At 43.0% G+C, this 20,937-nt stretch overlaps 1 protein-coding gene across 1 annotated transcript in view; it reads right to left on the reverse strand.

Moving 5' to 3' along the window:
- Positions 1-20,665, reverse strand: part of LOC126470522 (synaptic vesicle glycoprotein 2B-like) — a 241,430-nt gene extending 220,765 nt beyond the window's left edge. Inside the window, exon 1 of the mRNA XM_050098436.1 lies at positions 20,512-20,665. The gene's annotated coding sequence lies outside the window, so the exon portion shown is untranslated. The remainder of the gene's footprint in view (positions 1-20,511) is intronic.
- Positions 20,666-20,937: the final 272 nt, after the last annotated feature.

The following is a 20,937-nucleotide window of genomic DNA, read 5'->3' on the forward strand; positions in this document are numbered from 1 at the left end:
TACGCTACTGATAGAAGAGGGGCGAGTACTTTCGCATAGTCTATTTTGAATCGAATTGGCGTCCGTTATATCCAGTGGCCTTTCTTCTGCCGAACGATTTTAGTTGCTTTTCTATCTTATTTCAGTATGTGACTTTCGTCGTTCGTGCAACGGTTTAATGGAGGAACTATTTTACAATATTTCTCAGTGAAACAGTTTTGGATAAAGACGTTTAGTATTTCGATATTTTCTGTGTCATCCTCCGTTTAACGCTATTATGGTCACGGGGTGACTAGGCAGATGGCTTCTATCCGTTTATTAATTTAACATCAGACCAAACCTTCCTAACATTTTCTGCCAAGCTGGTAGATAGAATTTTGCTTTCGAATTCGGTGAACGCTTCATGCATGGCCCTCCTTACGCTACTTCTGGCTTCGTTTGGTTTTTATTTGTCTGTTAGGCTTTGCCTACGTTTAAATTTGCAGTGAAGCACTCTTCACTTTCGTAGCAGTTTTCTAACTTGGTAGCCGAGGCATCGTTGGTCTTTTCCGTCCCTTGCAACATTGCTCAGCACATATCTGCCTAAAGCGTATTGTGCATTGCTCTGAAGTTTCGTCCATTGGCGCTCAACGTTGTCAGTGCTGGACATGAAGTTTTCTTGTTGACCTAGCAGGTCATCTGAAATCGGTTTCATGTCACTCTTTTTTGTGATGACCCGTCAGGTAATCAGAAATCTGCTTCTCGTCGCTTTTACAAAAAAGGAACGTCTTCCTACCATTCTCTGTATTCATATTTGTGTTCCTATTTGACGATGCTGTAACGCCCTTATGATCTCTTAGTCCCTGTTCTACGCTTACTCACCTGTCACCAACGTGTCTAAGATGTTACCTTCGCGACTCGGTTCCCTAGTTGACTGCTGAAGGTAATTTTCGGATAAGGCACTTAGAAAAATTTACAAGATTCCCGTCCCTACTACCCATCATAATCACATGCGTCTACCAGTCTATAGCCATTAAAGTTGAAATCTCCACCTAAAATATAACATGAACCGGAAATTTACATGAAACATTCTCCAACTTACGCGTCAAATTTTCCACCGCTACTGCTGTTGAGACAGGGCTGAGGCGAGGGGGTCTATAAAAGCATCCGATGGCCATGTTTGCTCCAGCTTTAACACTTATCTTCACCCAAATTATTTCGCATTCTAAATCTGTCCTAATCTCAGTAGATATTATCACATTTTCTATTGCCACAAACACGCCTGCATGTGTTCAATCTATCTTTGTGATATGCTTACATTCCAGTTGGGGTTTAGAATTTCAGTCCTGTTAACATCTGGTTCCAACCGGTTTTCTGCCCCTAGTACCCTGTGGTTTTTGTTCCCATTTATAAGCAAGACTAGTCATGGGATCTTTCCATAGATGCTCCTGCAGTTAACTAATGCTATATTAACATTGTCTGTCTCCGATCTGTCGTGACCTCTACTTTAAAAAACCAACATGTGCACTCCACACGTACGCCATTACCCTAGTAGCCACTTCCTGCGTGTAGTGCACGCCTTACGTATGAAGGGGGGTGCTACGTTCCTCCACCCGACACTGGAGGTCGAGAAACCTGCATTCTAAATCCTCATAGAATCATCTGAGTCTATGATTTAAGCCCTCTACTCGGCTTCAAAGCAGAGGATCGCTGTCAATTTTGGGAAAGAAGCTAAAAAATTATCATTCTGTTTCCATCATGCGAGTGAGGCTTGCTCTCCACACTAGATCAGCCAGACGCCTGTAAGAACAGAGGATGGCCGCTGGACCACGCCGGCACACATCATTCGTGCCGACATGATCCACAATTTGCAGCAGGATGCACCCAGAGCTGTCAGTCGCTGCTGGGTGAGCCGTCTTCACCTTTCGTCTTTTGCCGATGTACCCTCTATTTCCATGAGGGGCTCCATCAGCCGCTGAACACTGGAGCTCTCAATGACAAGCAATCTCACTCTCTGCTCTGTCTCGGATCTCTCAGGAAGTGAGGCATCCCGTATGTATTTTCAGCAGTGGGCAATACCTGAAAACCTGCTATAGAGACGTAAGTAGACCGCCGTGCGGTCGCCTCCCCCTTTCCACTCAGAGATTCACAACCCCACCTCTGTTTCCCAATCATAGTGAGGTAAGTGTCGACCGGCCTGTCCGTGCAAATCAGAAGGCGCAGCGACATACTGTTGAAATACAAATACACACAGAGAAAAATGTTAAAAATCAGGTCAAAATATTGTTGCTGATAACTACAAAAATAATGAATAAACCAGGTACCCCGAATACACACAATTTAAGCAGCAGATCAGAAAAAATACACACTATTGAAAAACATACCACATTCGTCTTATCGTCGCCTGAAGTAGAAGGCAGTTGAGCTGGTAAACGGACTGATGTCATCTTATTATGATATGGAACACACTGAAATAAAATGCAGCGTACAGAAATACATGCATCACAAGCACTGCACTCTGGTGAGTTCTCTCGGCAGAGCAGAAATCCATGCGTCGTAGGACAGAGGACTACCCGGAAGCGCATTAGCGTTACTTCTTCTCTAATGAACTGTTGAAAGAGGAAAGCCTAGGCTAAGTTGTTGGCTTGACTGACTTCACAACTGCTAGTTGTTTCCTTGAGTTCCCACGTGGCCTGCTTACCCATCAGAGAGATACATCCTTCCCCTGCCTCTGTAGGTGAAATATTCTGTAGTCAAAGGTCTGCTGGGTACATAAACTATAAATTTATTTGATATTTAAATCTTGGGAACACATTTAGGGACCACCACAGAGAAGCCGATGGAATAAAATTATTTAAAACCATCGTTATTTACTACAACACAGGTGTGATGATCAGCTAAAATATTTAGTAAACACTGATTTTAAAAGTAGTGAGGGGAAGAGTTCTTCCAACAGCTCAATAATTTTAAAATTAATCGGGGCCTCTTCAATAGCTAGGACAGTGACTTACTCCACAATAGGCTTAAAACAGAAATCTAGGTCTCTCAAAATGTCCTGATATTTCTCATATCCTAAATGGTCTCATTGCTAGTTATCGATTTGTGAAGGGATGCACAATTTTAGGACGAGAAACAGTATGAGATTACAGTGATGATAAGGTGGCCTGTAGCTCGTATGGCAGATCCACCGTAGGGAATTACTTCCGGGAGGCAATTGGCGTCTCGACAACTTCGGTGCAGAGGACAGGAAGGACTGGTGTTAAATAGCCTTGCCAGCCTAACAATTTTAATGGCTTTAAGGTATGACAAACTTATCAATGCATAAAATGTACAACCATAATCGTGCTGGGACGAAACAAAAGCCTTGTAGAACTCAAAACTCTGTCTGCTCCCAGTGACCTCTGGCCAACGCAATTAAGACTGGCCATCGCTCTTGGGCCTATTGCATTTAGGTCCCTCAGATGCGGCAACCACGTAAGTGTAAAATTTGAAGTGAGCTCCACTTACATAATTGAATTTTCAAAAATAAGGGTAGTGCTCGTTATTTAGAGTTGAGTTTGATTAAAAACTTGAAAAGAACGTTGTAAATCAACTCAAAATATTTTCTATCACGAGAACTTGAAACCATTGCTATATACCTACTTCTCCAAGTCCTTGACGAAGAGCTACCAATTGCAGTTTGTGGCCAGTAAGGGCGACACTACGATAACTAGTGGAACAAGTCCAGTGTTTCCCTTGTTTCAGGATGAGGTATAGTACTGCCCACATCAAAGAATGTAGAAACTTTTCTTTCTGGCAAACGCAGTTGAATATTCAAAGATTTTCTTTGGGTATTAAGCTGAATCTGACCACTACCAGGAACAATGTAAACACCTGGTCCCACATGGAGAAAGGCCAGTTGTACGCTTCTTTATTGTTGAGGAGTGAAAATTAGGCTGCCACTCGCCACGATTTCATTTTGGTCACGAAACAATGGATCCATGATAGCCATGGTAGTAACGCTAAAGTCCATTCGGCCAGAGAAGATCCGTGACAGTTGAAGTGGGCTTAACTCAGCTTCCTCGCGCCTCTGTAAATATCAAATACGTAATGCGATTTTGTCTATGTTCATATGGCAACGCCTCAGCGTTTCTGAAACTCGAGGCGTCTATGGCTTTCAATCAGCACTGACGGCAGCTTTTCGATCTTCGCTGTTGAACGCTGGTCAAGCTGTATCAGGTGGCTGGAGTAAAGCAAAATTTCCTGAAAATGTTCGGGCGTGGTCTGTAGGGCTTGTGCACAGGCTTCTTTGGTAGAGTAAGCTAGTACTAGCGACCTGAAATGTGTGCTGGATATCTTCCAGGCCACTCTCACAGTGGGTCTCGTTGTTGGGTTGATTGAGTCCAGGAATTCCTACTATGCCATTTTCCTGCTCTCCTTAGTTATTCTTCCTCGTTTTACCTTCACAACGGAAAAAGCTGCAATGTTCTTTGCTGTTGATCTGTATTTAAGAACTTCCACAGTACAACCAGCTTGTCCCCGAGTACAGGGCAGCAACGATAGTTCCTCCAAGGGACATATTGCCTTCTGGGTCGGCCTGCAGACTTCGGTAAGGCTGAGTAAGCGGCCCGATAGACGGTATTTGTGATATGATCCACTAATCGAAGTCCCCATTACAGTTTTGAAACAAAGCGAGCTGGCTCTGCAGAGTCCAATTTGGCCCGCTGAGCCTCCATTTCGGCAGCTTTCTTCTATGGACTACTCTCTTCTGGAACTGAATACAGACAGGGAAATATTCTTGAATGAAAATTGTCATCTATTTCCATCTGAACGTCATCTAAGGTGGATGGTGCAGACAAGTCATTAGTGGAGAATGACCATGATGCAATTCAGAAGTGAGTCATCTACCAGACACAAGATTCGTACGTAAGTCCTCAAGTTTCACAAAACTGTCAATTATTCCCACCCAGTATCAGAGAAGAGGCCCACAGCATAATATAAGCATTAAAATCTTCCAGAACAGATAATAGTTCTCAGAACTAATCAGTGAGAGTCTCCAGAGTTTCACTCTCTATAGACTCACTACGTTGAATGTACAAAGATACAAGGAACATGCTGTCAATTTCCTCTGGGTATATGTTGTGACTGCAACTGTTTGTAAGTCTTTGTTGAGGGCGACAGGTAAAGTATGTTATTCTGGATGATCATTTCAGCATTTGATACATTACACAGGTGAGCTACCTTCCGTTAAAAGTTCACGTGCAAATTTACCATACTTCACACAAATTTCCTTGCCAGTATATGCCAATGTCTTCTGGCCAAGGTAATTGTATTTATAGACACGTGGCGGGTTAGGAATGTAGGTATACACTGATTCGACAAAAGTAACGGGATAGCGACGTGCATATACACAGGTGGCGGTAGTATCGCGGACACAAGGTATAAAAGGGCAGAGCATTGGCAGAGCTGCCATTTGTAGTCCCGGCCGGAGTGGCCGAGCGGTTCTAGGCGCTACAGTCTGGAACCGCGCGACCACTACGGTCGCAGGTTCGAATCCTGCCTCGGGTATGGATGTGTGTGACGTCCTTAGGTTAGTTAGGTTTAAGTAGTTCTAAGTTCTAGGGGACTGATGACCTCAGCAGTTAAGTCCCATAGTGCTCAGAGCCATTTGTAGTCAGGTCATTCATGTGAAAAGGTTTACGACGTGATTATGGCCGCAAGACGGGAATTAACAGACTCTGAATGCGGAATAGTAGTTGGATCGAGACGCATGGGGCACTGCATTTCCAAAATCGTTAAGGAGTACAATATTACGAGATCCAGAGCGTCAAGACTGTTGCAAAAGTGTTGCCGCTGCAGGATTTTGTGCACGAACTGACCACTCGATTATGTCCCTCAAATGTTCGATGGGTGGCCAAATAATTCGTTCGAATTATCCAGAGTGTGCAAACCAACAGCAGAGAACTGTGGCTTGGTGACATGGTGCATCGTCATCCATGAAAATTCCACCGTTGCTTGGGAACATGAAGTCCATGAATTGCTGCAAGTGGTCTCCAAGTAGCCGAAAATTACCATTACGAATGGTTCAACTGGACCAGAGGGCCCAGTTCATTCCATGTAAAAACAGTCCACACCGTTATGGAGCCACCAGCAGTTTGCGTTGTGCCGTGTTGACAACTTGGGTCCACGGTTTCGCGGGGTCTGCGCCTCACTCGTACCCTACCATCAGTTCTTGCCAACTAAAATCGGGGAGCACCTGACGAGCCCACGGTTTTCCAGTCGTCTAGTGTCCAGCCGATAAGGTCACGAGCTCAAGAGAGGCTCTACAAGCGATGTCGTGCTGTTAGTAAAGGCAGTCGCGTCGGTTGTCTGCTACCGTAGTCCATTAACGCCAAACTCCACCACATTGTCCCAACGGATACATTCGTCGTATGTCCCACATTGATTTCTGTGGCTATTTCACGCAGTGTTGCTTGTCTGTTAGCACTGACAACTCTATGCAAACTCCGCTGCTCTCGGTCGTTAAGTGAAGGTCGTCGGCCACTGCGTTGTCTTTGGTGAAAGCTAATGCCTGCAATTTTGTATTCTAGGTAATTTCTTGACACTGTGGATCTCGTAACATTGCATTCCTTAACGATTTTCGAAATGGAATGCCCCGTGCGTCTAGCTCCAGCTACTATTCCGCGTTCAAAGTCTGTTAATTTGCGTCGTGCCTCCATAATCACGTCGTAAACCTTTTCACATGAATCACCTGACTACAAATGACAGCTCCGCCAATGCTCTGCCCTTTTATACCTTGTGTACGCGATACTACCGCCACCTGTGTATGTGCACGTCGCTATCCCGTTACTTTTATCGCATCAGTGTATATCTACATTCCTAGCCCGCTACGTGGCTATAAATACCATTACCTTGGCCAGAAGACATTGGCGTATGCTTATCATCTGCATATCCCAGAATGTAGTAAATTTCATGTTATTTTGACGTTTAGGGCTTTCCTTCGTGGTGTTACAGTTTTAATGGCTGGTAGTGTACTTTCACGCGAGAGGATGCGACCTTGAAATATTCCAGCAACAAAGGAGAACTGAATACGAGTATGAAGGAGGTTACTCTTCCAAGTACTCATTTCTCTTTCTTCATTACATTCCTGACATCAATTAATCTTACATTTTCACATTATTCTCTCAGTCCTTTAATTTCAACTGTCATTACGTCAAGGGAAACATCCCTTCTTTAATTCCGCGAGTTGTACGTGCCACATTGAACAGCAGACTCACTCTGTTTCAGTCAACAGAGTACCACTGAGAACCTTTTGAACAGGTTTTAAATTATGTAGCTTATATGGAAGCGCAGTTTGAAATGTGAAATAGGAGAGCTCATCAAAGATACCTACCACCGTTTTCATTACAATAAACGCGATCTGAAATAATCGTGTTCTTTTACTTTTCTTCTGTAATACTGGTGATAACGATCCAACGGGAGAACTTGAGACTCAGGTCCTTTTAAGTTCGTGGTTGTTGGCACTTCGTGGTGATTGACACATAAAACGCTAGGTTGACGTAGACAGGGCCTGAAACAAATGGGTTGCGGCAGCAGCCCTGGAGGTTACTTGATAACGACTGTTTCGTCCCAGAGTCATTCACATCAGCATAAGGCAGAATACATGAGGCTGGGTTTCTTGAGTTTTAATTTTTAAATGAGGTTAGTACAGTCCTCGCAATCACCGTGTTTAACCTAATATCCCTGCTCCATGTAACACACTATTTTCCACCATACCAACCCACGGTGGTCATTGATGTATGTCCAGCTAACAGTGATTTGCAGCGCTGACAAGATTTTAGTTCGGGAGCCTCTGGATTACCTAACCGAACTCCTTCACCGAAGACTGAGCTCCTTGAGGTGTTCACCATTCAGCAACACCCAAGATACACGTGTGCCTTAAGGAATGTTACAAACGTGACGATCGCTGCCGGCACTACTCACCTATCCCGTCCCCAATACACAAAGAAAATATCTTAAATGTTCTGAGCATAGTTCTTCGTATGCTGAAGATATAAAGTACTTTTCCGCTTGCATCTTTCAGCCACAACTTTTACTCCCACGTAATGAGACATTCCTCTCGCATATCGTTCTTATTTTCTGGTATCCTTTGCGTTAACATTCCACACGATCGTCCACCGAGTCCCTGCAGCCGCGTGGGATTAGCCGAGCGGTCTAGGGCGCTGCAGTCATAGACTGTGCAGCTGGTCCCGGCGGAGGTTCGAGTCCTCCCTCGGGCATGGGTGTGTGTGTTTGTCCTTAGGATATTTTAGGTTAAGGTAGTGTGCAAGCTTAGGGACTGATGACCTCAGAAGTTAAGTCCCATAAGATTTCACACACATTTGAACATTTTTTTGAAGTCCCTGCAAAACATCGAAGATAAGATAGATCTTTGCAAATCGCGCCAGTAATATTTGTGGATCTTCACTGTGTGTTTGTATGTTTTCCCTTCTATGCAACTTGACAGTGTGAGAGGTACGTGTTTTCTTTGTTTCCGGTAATAGGTTTTGTGGTGGAACCTGAGAATAAGACCGAACATCCATACAGAAATGGATTTGTGTGATATCCTTAGGTTAGTTACGTTTAAGTAGTTCTAATTTCTAGGGGACTGATGACCGCAGATGTTAAGTCCCATAGTGCTCAGAGCCATTTGAACCACAAAAACAGTCCCAGGAAAAGCACACAAATTTAAAAGTGCGACTTTTAAATCCACAGAAACCGAAGTCAGCCAGCTGCGGAGAAGAGGGAGAATAAAGGGTAAAATTTGAACCGCTCATATCTAGAAATTAATTGTATGGTTCGACCACTCTGTTTTTCATTACTTTCGGCAACAGGTCGAATTTCATTATAAATGATTCTCAAAGGAGGACTGCCTGAGTCTTCGCATGAAACTTGGAGGCGAAATCTATGAAGCCTTGGAATGAAATGCAGTGGTAAGCTTCTGTCGAAAGAGAGCGAGGTGGCGCAGTGCTAACAAGGGAACCTCCCCATCGCACCCCCCTCAGATTTAGTTATAAGTTGGCACAGTGGATAGGCCTTGAAAAACTGAACACTGATCAATCGAGAAAACAGGAAGAAGTTTTGTCGAACGATGAAAAAAATAAGCAAAATATACAAATTGAGTAGTCGATGTGTAACATAAGCCACAAGAAGTACAAAATGATCTGAGGAGCGCCGTAGTCTCGTGATTAGCGTAAGCAACTGCGGTACGAAAGGACCTCGGTTCAAGTCTTCCTGCGAGTAAAAGTTTTAACTTTTTTATTTTCTAGCAATTGACGTGTGTCAATTATCAAAGTTCAGGCACTCACACAATCAACTTCGCTCTCGAAAATTCCATGACATGTTCAGATTTGCTTGGACATATGCAGGATTTGACGGTCTACACACGGAAAAAATTGGAAAACGTTAACATATGTTTTGACAGAGCACAGGGAAAACTGTGTGACTGTGAAACTGTTGCATTCATTTGTTGCAGTTTATGTGACAAACTCTTATGTTTTCATCACTTTTTTGGGAGTTATTATCACATCCACAAGAAAACCTAAATCGGGCAAGGTAGAAGAATCTTTTTACCCATTCGCCAAGTGTACAAGTTAGGTGGGTCGACAACATATTCCTGTCATGTGACGCACATGCCGTCACCAGTGTCGTACAGAATATATCAGACGTGTTTTCCTGTGGAGGAATCGGTTGACCTATGACCTTACGATCAAATGTTTTCGGTTCCCATTGGAGAGGAGCGTACTTTCGTCTACTAATCGCACGGTTTTGCGGTGCGGTCGCAAAACGCAGACACTAAACTTATTACAGTGAACAGAGACGTCAATGAACGAACTGACAGATCATAGCTTTGCGAAAATAAGTAAAACTTTTACCCGAGGGAAGACTTGAACCAAGGACCTTCCGTTTCGCAGTTCTACACGCTAACCACGTGACAACGGCGCTCATGAATTGACACTGTGCTTGATGTTGCTTATCTTGTACATGGACTACTCAGTTTGTATATTTTACTTATTTTTTCCGTAGTTCCACACAACTTCTTCCTGTTTTCTCGATTGATCTGTGTTCAGTTTTTCAAGGCCTGTCCACTGTGCCAACTTATAACTAAATCTGAGTGGGGTGCGATGGGGAGGTTCCCTTGTAAGAAGCTCGGCTGGCATTCTGAAGAACGGCAGTTCCGAGTTAGCTGTTCCATGATTCCTCAAAACCGCTTAATGCAGCTCCTGGAATTGTTGCTTTGAAAAGGACACGGTCGATTTCCCCGCCTAAGGCAGCTCCTGGAATTGGTACTTTGAAAACGACATGGGCGATTTCCCCATCCTCCCAGAATGCAAGCTTATGTACATTTTCTAATGACTTCGTTGTCGACGGTACATTAGACTTTAATCTTCCATGTTCTATAAAATCTGTTAAGTGCACAGTAAATTACTTTCAGTCATTAGGTGAATGTAGAATGGTAGTGGATGCACCGGCTAAATTTGTTCCTGCCTAGAATTACAGCATTGTGTTTCAAGATTACTGTGATCCAGAGTTGTCATGTTTTGACGAACGTGACAGTGACACTGAACACTTGCCTTCTCTTGCCCGACCTTAACGTCAGTGAATGACTAGTATCCACTCTTCGGATATGTATGAAGCAGCTGCGCGGGATTAGCCGAGCGGTCTCAGGCGCTGCAGTCATGGACTGTGCGGCTGGTCCCGGCGGAGGTTCGAATACTCCCTTGGGCATGGGTGTGTGTGTTTGTCCTTAGGATAGTTTAGATTAAGTAGTGTGTAAGCTTAGGGACTGATGTCCTTAGCAGTTACGTCCCATAAGATTTCACACACATTTCAACAATTTTTTTTTTTTAATGAAGCAGATTTCTCCGTTTATTTCTCTGCACCAACTGAGCGATGTACTTCACGAAGAGTGATATGAAATTCCACTATAACTGTTCGTTTTTGATGCCAATTTCTGATTAAAAGAATGCATGAGATGGCCACGTCACTTCCCTATTAACAAATAAATAAATGTCTATGATAGCGAATACGAAACTGATGTAGCTCGTGACAGTGAAAGAGACTGAAATATAGCAGTAGAGATGGCATAGTTGTTAAGACACAGGACATGTTTTCTAGAGTAATAGGCACCAAATCCCTGTTCAATTATCTTGATTTAGGTTTTCTGTAGTCTCTCTAAAATACACCATGTGACTTCTAGGAGGGTTCCTCGATCATTATGCATAGCGAAGACCGATTCATTATCCTATTCTTTTAACAATACATCTACATCGACGAGATCTTCAATCTAATAGTCCTTTCTTAAATAGCAAAATAACAATAATCCTCTCGTTAAGGCTCTTTTGCGTGCATTTCTTTTTCCTCTTATTCCTACCCAGCCGTAACGCTAGGCTTTGGTGTCTGAAGCTCAGAAGTAGTGACGTCTGAGCCAGTAAGGGTGGGCTAGGGGGGAGATGCCGTAGCATCTCTCAAAGGCCCTCACAGAAAGGGCCTGCATGCGTCAATACGGCCCCGGCAGGGCGCGCCCCGTGCGCTGCTAGTAATTTTCTCTATAATCTGTCGTTATTCGGCCTGCTTGTTAGCTGAGAAATTGGAACTTGTCCATCTGTATTTCCGAAAATGTTTCTGAGATAAAACAAGCGCAAAGAAGTACTCAAAAGTTGTCCAGATGTCTCCTTTGTAAGATAACCACACTCATAAATAAAATCTGTGATTTAATAACTAAGCTGTTTTATCTTTATTAATTTTAGTGTCGTCCAAAGCTAGCTGAAGTGGGACAGTGAGGTGCCGCAAACTCACACATGCCCCATGAATTAGGCGACTTCTTTCATTCCTGCTGACACCGTCAGTATTTCTTTTACTCGGTGGAAACAGAGCAGAACACGTCTTACATTGGTTTTGCTGAAATTTTAAGGAAAGAAATGTCGTAACATCGCTTTGAAAAGAACACGTAGCTGTAAAACATGGCCTTTTAGTAGTATCAGACAACCATCTGACGGCAATCCAGACGAATAGATAGTAAAGAATATACATACTTTTATTTGAGAGTGAATCCAGTTAAAGGTTTCTTATTGGTTTTCTTGAACAAAAAAGAAATGGTTTGATAATGATTTATTGAATTAACTACCTCTTAGTCAACGCAGAGGAAACAAAAGCCTGTCTGTATCGAAGCCAGTCGTGTATAATCCTTAAGTACATATAATATTTTAGCTTGCATACAGTACTTCAAGAAGTCACAGTTCTGTGACGAGAAACATTTTATAATTTGTTTGACGTCGTAATGATCTGATTGAGGCAAACGCTGAAACCAGTAACGTGTGAAGTTTAAGAAATCAAATATTTATGATTTAGACTGAAATCATTAGTAAAAATGCCCAAATATTCGCTGCCTCTTAGAAAGACTTTATTTATGTATTCTTTTGATAAGATTAGGCCTCAGAGATCCTTCTCCACAGGTTCACTAAGGATGAATAGTTGTACCTTTATACCTTTACAACAAACGACTATAAACTTATGGAATAATGATGTTCTGAAAAACAGACGACTTAATTTACATTAGCGTAAGTACTGCTTTGTTTCGCATGTCATTAGTATGTTTGCCTTTAAAAGTCCTGTGTGGTATTCTGGAATTCATGACATGTTCTACATGTGAGACGTAGCCATTATTTAAGTAATGATGACATATGTGATTTTTTGGCTTAAAATTTTTTAACCATAATCCTAAATTTACAAATTTAAAGGACCATTGATTCATTAAATAAAATAAAATATCTAATTTAAGCAAGCCTAGCGGTGACAGAGTATTTGTTTGCGGCGCTTCCGCCTCTGTAACGGCCCAGCCAAACCCGGCTCTGCACCAGTTGACAGGGAAGGGGTATGAGACAGATTATGAAATACGGTGCAACCTGACGTTCTTCACTTAGCGTTACCAGAGGTGAAGTAGATCTCTTTATTAACTGGTTAATTATTACCAAGCTTCTGACACTGGAATTATGCTGGTCTCACGCCAGTGGAATGTGAAGATGCTTCTAACCATCACAGCCCCGATTCGAGGCCATTTTAAAATGTTCATTATTTCAACAAGTTTCTTAGTTCGAGAAATACCACCGCAGAGTATGAAGTTACCAGAAAATTTGATTATTGCTGTCATTATTGCTATTATACTCTTCATTCCACTGCTGCTACACGTGTGCTTGAAGGAAGCGTTTAGTACTTTTTGGTCATTTTTTAAAGCTATTGCTCAGAAATAGGTAATTCTTTAGTTCTTCTTTGATATCTACGGAATACTTTTTAAGTTATATCGGTCATTTCCAATTATTCGATGATTTCATTACAAATAAATTAAGATGTTACTTGATAACATAAATCGCGTTGCATTAAATCATTTACATGCTCTTAGAAATGACGCTTTTAAATGCTAAAACTGGCGTGAAATTCCAATGCAGAGGCCAGAGGCTGTTCATGTAGTCCGTTAAATGCCACGGTCATTCTTTCCAGATGACGTGGTTGACGTCACCTGTTTCAAGTAGTGTAGGGAGAAAATATTGCAGATCAGCTGTTGCAATGAACTCATATTTGAGCATTTGAAGTAGTCCATATGTTCGCAGAATTAGTGTAAATCTAGTGCCAAAGGCCTTGCCACAGTGGTAACATCGGTTCCCGTCAGATCACTGAAGTTAAGCGCTGTCAAGCTTGGCTAGCGCTTGGACGGGTGACCCTAGAGGTCTGCCGAGAGCTGTTGGCAAGCAGGGTACAGTCAGCCGTTATGAGGCCAATTGAGGAGCTACTTGTATGAAAAGTAGCGGCTCTGGTCACGAAAATCGTCAACGGCCGGAAGAGCCGTATGCAGAGCACATGCCCCTCCCTATCCGCATCCAGTGACACCTATCGGCTGAGGACAACACGGGGTCGGTCAGTACTGTTGGAGCTTCCGAGGTCCGTTTGAACGGAATTTAGTTTAGTTTAGTATAAATCTAGTATCCATTTCAACAATGAGGAAAAAATTGCGCAGCTGCAAGACTCACATCCGACTCAGCGACCTTCCATTCAGTCGCCAATTACCCGAGAGGTTTTATTTCGTTCCTCCTTTCCTTTTAGTATTGTTAAGAAGATTTCTTTAAACTTTGTCATAATTGAAGCAATATAGTTTCCACTTAAAACGACTTAAGCAACATCATTCATAGACTTCCCGAGTAAGAAAAGCTCATTGTCCACCTAGGAAGAAGTTAAAAAACGAAGTCCGCACAGTCTGGGCCAGGCCATCTTTTCGTATGCGTAAGTATTTTGCTTAAGACTTATCACAAATTGTGATCCTGTAGCTGTGGAAATCATTAGTTACCACATGAGGGTATGGTACTGCTAAAAATACGATTATCAACCGAAGACTGAATTCACACCCAGCGAGGTGGCGCAGCGGTTAGTATATCGGACTCGCATTCGGGAGGACGACGGTCCAATCCGCGTTCGGTCATCCTGATTTAGGTTTTCCATGATTGCTCTAAATCGCTTCAGGGAAATGGCTGGATGGTTCCTTTGAAACGGCACAGCCAACTTCCTTCCCCATCCTTCCCTAGCCCGATGAGACCGATGACCTCGCTGTTTGGTCCCCTCCCCCAAATCAACCAACCAGCCAGATGAATTAATCCTCAACCTCATGCGTCTTTATAATACGGAAGCTAGAGGAGATTGCTTGTCCTTGCCTTCCTCCAGCGAGCACTGGAAGCTATACATACAAATGTATGGATAGAAATGGAGAAAATTATTAGGTGTAGTAGACCTGCACCAACAACCAAGGCAGCACTGTCCGATGCAGTTGATGATGAGTAGAAATAAATCTTTCAGAATAACAGCTTCATGCGAATACTTGTTGTATCTGTTCCTCATCAGCTAAATGCTGTTGTAGAGGAGGATGGAAATTGGACACAGTACTGAATCTGTAGTGTTATTAGGGAGAAAATTTTGTTTATGAAAAATGAACGTTTTGTTTGTCGTAATCTTTTTTTTTAATAGTGGTGTCATATAACTATATCACAAATGTTTGTGCAACAAAGGCTAAGATATTTAATTTAAAAAAGAGGAGCAGGATATACATGTAAATCAGTCACTCCCTTTCACATTCCTCATTCGCTCGATAGATTCTTGATTTTAAATTATTTTATCACCATCCACCATCGATCAAGAAGACCAAGACCGACATGAAACGTTTTTCTTCCTGATGGAAGCATAAAAGAGACACCGTTTAGTGTTTTAGGCCAAGAAGAAGGCTTCATATTAATTTGTGTTCTCTTTATTTACAATGCAGGCAGGACGCCAATACTGATGAATGTATAAAACAACTGCTGTCTGTAGCGCTCAACTTCTTTTTTTTTTTTTTTTACTTGGTAACTGAACAACCAGCTTACGCAAAACCACTCGCCGTAGGAACAAGGTTTAGAGAGAGAAAATACTTCAAATTGTTGTAGAAAGGCCGGATATTATCCCAAATTCTCCTGTTCATAAAAATATTAAATTTTGCCTAATGATTACCGTATGATTTATGTGACGGAGTCAGTTGTTTCAGATTCCAATGAGTGTGGTAACCCTTTTGAAATGTCACATATTGTCATAAAGTTATGCTTAAAAGCGTTAGGGGGGGGGGGGGGGGTAGGACATCAAACACGGGCCGTCTTGGAGCAGGAGAGACACCACAGGATATTTTAATTTCCACTGTCTATACTTTTATGAATAAATTCATAAAACTTTGTCAGCATGACCAGGAAGAATTCAGGTTTCACAATCATAGCAGTAGAAGTTCAAAAACATAATAAAATAATTTTTTTTACGTGTGAAAGTTCATAATTTTTTCACTTCTATTGGCTGCGTTTGTTGCTATAGGTACACATATCTTCATAAGTAAGAGAGATTCTTCGATGAATTTTGCACAGCATACAAACCATACTTACAGGTGTATGAAACTCTAGAAATTATTTAATTTATGAAAAAATTAATGTGCTGTTATATTTTAAACTTCATGTTTAGAAAAACATCAAATTTTATAGTTAATTATCTCAATTTTTACCACAGTTTTTAATAGATTTGGAAAATTCTAGACCTTAATACACCTGTAAGTATGGTTTGTATGCTGTGCAAAATTCATCGAAGAATGTCCCTTACTTATGAAGAAAAGTGTACCTATAGCAACAAGTGCAGCCAATGGTAAGTGAAAAAAGGTGGAACACAAATGTAAAGAAATAAATTATTTTCGTATATTTTTGAACTCCCACCACTATAAATGTAAATCCTGAATCCTTTCTGGTCATTCTGACAAAGTTTTATGAATTTATTTTTAAAAGTATAGACAATGGAAATTAAAATGTCCTGTGGTGTCTCTCCTGCTCCAAGTCATCCCGTTTGACGTCCTACCCCCCTTAAGGACTGTCACATCTCTAATGACATGTTTCCTAGTAGTTGCAATATTCTGGAGTTATTTTGTAGTTGGACCGATTGCCATAAGGAACTGCGTTCTCTAGTGGTCTCTCGCACTCTGCACTCAAACGACTATAGCGCAAAGAGTTTAGGGTACTTGCAAGACAGCTACGTTATATGGGCTGCATGCAAGCCGGGAGGAAAGGCATTCTAGTCGTTCGAATAATTTTGAGCATGATAGTACATGTACAGACATACAAATGATTGAATTTTTTAGAAATTGGATGGTTTATTCAAAAGAAAGAGCTTCCCAAATTGAACAAGTTAATAATGTGTTGGTTCACCTCTGGCCCTCATGCAAGTAGTTATTCGGCTTGGCATTGATCGATAGAGTTGTTGATGTCCTCCTGAGGTAGATAGTGCGAAATTCTATCCAACTGGCACGTAGATCGTCAAAATCCTAAGTTAGTTCGAGGGCCCCGCCAATAACGCCCCAAACGTTCTCAGTTTGGTAGAAATCCGGCAAACTTGTTGGCCAAGGTACGGTTTGGCAAGCATGAAGACACGCAGTAGAAACTCTCGTCGTGAGCGGGTGGTCATTATCTTACTCAAATGTAAGCCCAGGAAGGCTTGCCACGACGGGCAGCAAAATGGGGGGTAGAATATAGTCGACGTACCGGCATAGTGTAAGAGTGCCGCAGATGAACAACCAAAGAGGTTGTCGGGAGATATGGCAACCGACAGTCAGGTTGGTATTTCGCTGGTGTTCGGCGCATCTCCACACACTTCTTCATTGGTCATCGGAGATCAATTCGAAGAGGGACTCATCACTGAAGATAATTCTGCTGCAGTCAATGAGATTTCAGACCGAAGACGTGTCTGGAGACGCCACGGACAGTGGTGGGATACCAACCTGTCTTTCGCTCGCAATACGGCCCAGCTGCCGGGAGTGATGGTCTCGGGTGCCGTTTCTTTTCATAGCAGGACCCCGCTGGTTGTCATCCGCAACTTCCTTACAGCACAACGGTACGTCGAATATATTCTACGCCCCGTTTTGTTGCCCTTCACGGGAAGCACTCCTGGGCTTACCTTTCAGCAAGGTAATGCCCGCCCGCACGCAAGGAGAGTTTCTACTGCTCGTCTTCGTGCTTACCAAACTGTACCTTGGCCAGCAAGGTCGCAGTATCTCTCCCCAATTGCAGCATTATGGGCATAGCTCTCCAACCATTTCGGAATTTTGACGATGAAACGCAGCAATGGTACAGAATTTAGCACGGTGTTCCTTAGGGGGAGATCCAAAAACTCTGTTTATCAATGCTAAGCCGAATAACTGCTTTCATAAGTACCAGAAGTGATTCAACACGTTATTGACTTATTCAATTTGTGAAGCTCTTCTCTTGAATAAATCGTACAATTTTTCTGAAATCGTAATCCTTTGTCTATGTGTACATGTACGTCATATCTACCGATTTCCGTCCCATTCGAATAATTCCTTCGTGATGTGTCGTTTTTTTTTTCCTTTTTTCTTAGAGGGTATGTAAACAGAAAGTATTTTACAATTTTTAGGGCCGGCCGGGGTGGCCGTGAGGTTTTGGGCGCTACAGTCTGGAACCACGAGACCGCTACGGTCGCAGGTTCGAATCCTGCCTCGGGCATGGATGTGTGTGATGTCCTTAGGTTAGTTAGGTTTAAGTAGTTCTAAGTTCTAGGGGACTGATGACCTTAGAAGTTAAGTCCCATAGTGCTCAGAGTCATTTGAACCATTTTTGAATAATTTTTAGTTACTGGTCAAGAAAATTGTTTAGTTGATAAAAAAAAAGGTTCAATTGGCTCTGAGCGTTATGGGATTTAACATCTGAGGTCATCAGTCCCCTAGAACTTAGAACCGCTTAAACCTAACTAACCTAAGGACATCACACACATCCATGCCCGAGGCAGGATTCGAACCTGCGACCGTAGCAGTAGCGCGGTTCCGGACTGAAGCGCCTAAAACCGCTCGGCCACCGCGGCCGGCTTCATGTCAAAAGCATAAAGTATTACAGTTAAAAATATTCTCTTTTTTCTGATAGAAAGAATTTCTACAAGAAACATAACGTGAAGTTTCATTGATATTACCGGAAAATACTGCAAAAGTGAAAGAGATAGGGTGAAAAAATTGTTTCTGTGGAAAATTAAATGTGGAGGAATAAACATCCTCGTTCACGCTCAGACACTCATAATCAATGTTCTTTCTCGTCGCTGCACAAAAGCCGCCTTCGGTGGGAAATGTTAATTATGCAAGCGCTCGATATCTGCAGAAACCTGGGAATCTTTTCAGTAATACCAGCTGACAGGCTACTTGTGTTGATCTATTTCTCATAGAAGAAAAAGTTTTAACCTTTTCTGGGAACTGTTGTTACAACGGTCAAAGCGATCACGCAATACTTAGGTTCCATAAAGAATTACCCGCACTTGGTTCTGTGCGGACTGTGTGAACTTAACAGCCTACTGAAGGAAATATTAACTTCGAATCTGTTATTCACAAAATCATTTGTACTTACACAACTCATACTGCTAGAACCTAATTACAAGTTTGGTTAAGTAGGATAATTATGTAGGTACAATACTTATCACTATGCAAATTGGGTGTGGTCATCGGAACTTTGACGCACACCGAATTGTGGATATGAGGGAACATCAGTTTCATTACCAGATACGTTGTGCACGGAGTACTGTAATTTCATTTTTATGGAATAAGTTTTATTGCTTCAGTTACTTTTTATTAATATTTGTTAGCACGACCCGTTTCGGCAGCATGCTGCTCTCGTCAGGTGTATTACAGTTAAATGTATGTGCATCTGTGATGTATCTGATGATATCAGCATCCTGCTCAAACGCGTCGTACTAGTAGATATTAGTAAGAAGTGATTGAAGTGGTAAAAATTATTTGATAAATTTATAATACAGTTACTGACTTCAACCAATTACACAACAAGTTTAAGAGAAATTTCAGTAGCTTTGTAAGTATATTTTCATAGTTTTTAATAGAATACATAGGCTAATGGAAGATGAGTGGCTTCAAGCGTATGTTTTCGATTCGCATCAGCACACCAATTGCCGGAAACGCAGAAAATTCTCATACGATGCATCTTTTTATTTTTTGGTGCCCCACACGCGTTCCACACCAGTTATCACTGACAGTTCGTGGAAAAAGCTGTAAATGAAAGACGCAGACCTCTTCAGTGGAAGAGTGCAGTGGAACGGAAGATAGGTTGCCTCAACAGCGAAGACCTTTCGTGTTGTTTATTTTGCGGTAACCTTTTCCGTGCTGACATTCACCGCAGGGCCTGCACGGAGTGTCGCCAGATGAGCGAAATTTAATTTTTAGTGTCTTACCTACTTGTGGGTTTCGAAGCTGGGCAACTGTCACGATGGAAATTATTGCTATAAATAGCGAATTCTTAAGGTTCTTATATCACAATTCTCTATGTTTGTGGTATGTAAGAGACACTGATTTGGACACAGAACAGCCCAACAGGCAGCTCAAGAGTTGCAAATAAAAATTCATACTACACCAAGACCAGCGCGTATCGTATGTATATTTTTTTGGGTGTAAAATGCGGAAACGTTAAGAGTACTATTCCGTAGAGGAATGATGTTCTCCACATTCTCATCTCGTCATCTGTGACAACAATCTTAGGCATATACAGAAAGAGTGAGAAGTGGACTAAAATTCTACTGGCAAATGTTGGGTAGAAATGGGTCTGGTGTGAGGGCGGGATCGTGTGTGGTGGGGGCGCTGAGAGCGAGGACGCGCCAGAGCCAAGCTGTCTGCGGCCGCCGCCACGCAGCGACGCCGTCTCGGCTGGCTATCGATAAACTTCCGCACACAATGCACACGACAGTTCCCATTACGTATTCAACACGGACCCGACTCGCACTATTTTCAAAAAGATTTGCTGCTCTCTACTCGCGTTATTAGGACGCGCAGCACGTAGCGCGCTGGCTGTATAGCGAGTAATTCCTTCTAACCCGCAAGGAGACACGACCGGAAAAGAAACGAACGAAAGCTCTATCTGCGGCATTATGTCGCCGCGTCGCGACTGCGAAGAGCGCGTCGCAAAGGCAGAACGAGAGCGCCGCACGTCTTACCTGGCAGTGACAGTTCCTCGCAGGAGTGGACCGTCGCTGACCGCGTCTACACGGCAGTAACAGTTGCCACTTCATGCATGCAGCGTTCGGCGTGCGTCGGACACCGGTGTGTGTGTGCGCGTCGGCGGTGCAGGTGTGTGAGTCTGCGGCGGTGTGTGGGTGTGTCTGTGTGTGTGTCGGTGGATGCGGCGAGCGGTGGCGTGGAACAGCGAACATTGATCGGACGCCCGAGCCCTAGGCGAGAGACGCGGCACGCATGCGCGGCCGGCATCGCACCGGCTGCTACGCCAGGGGACGCGTCGGCGCCTGCGCGGGCGAGCCGCCGGCCGAGCAGATAGCGGCTGCCGGAAGCAGCGCCGCTGCCGCCGCCGCCGCCGCCGCCACCCACGCCCCAGCCCCGCGCCGCACCCGGGGCCCCCGAGGATT

Source organism: Schistocerca serialis, chromosome 3 (assembly GCF_023864345.2).
Source record: "Schistocerca serialis cubense isolate TAMUIC-IGC-003099 chromosome 3, iqSchSeri2.2, whole genome shotgun sequence".
NCBI classification, from domain to species: Eukaryota; Metazoa; Arthropoda; class Insecta; order Orthoptera; family Acrididae; genus Schistocerca; species Schistocerca serialis.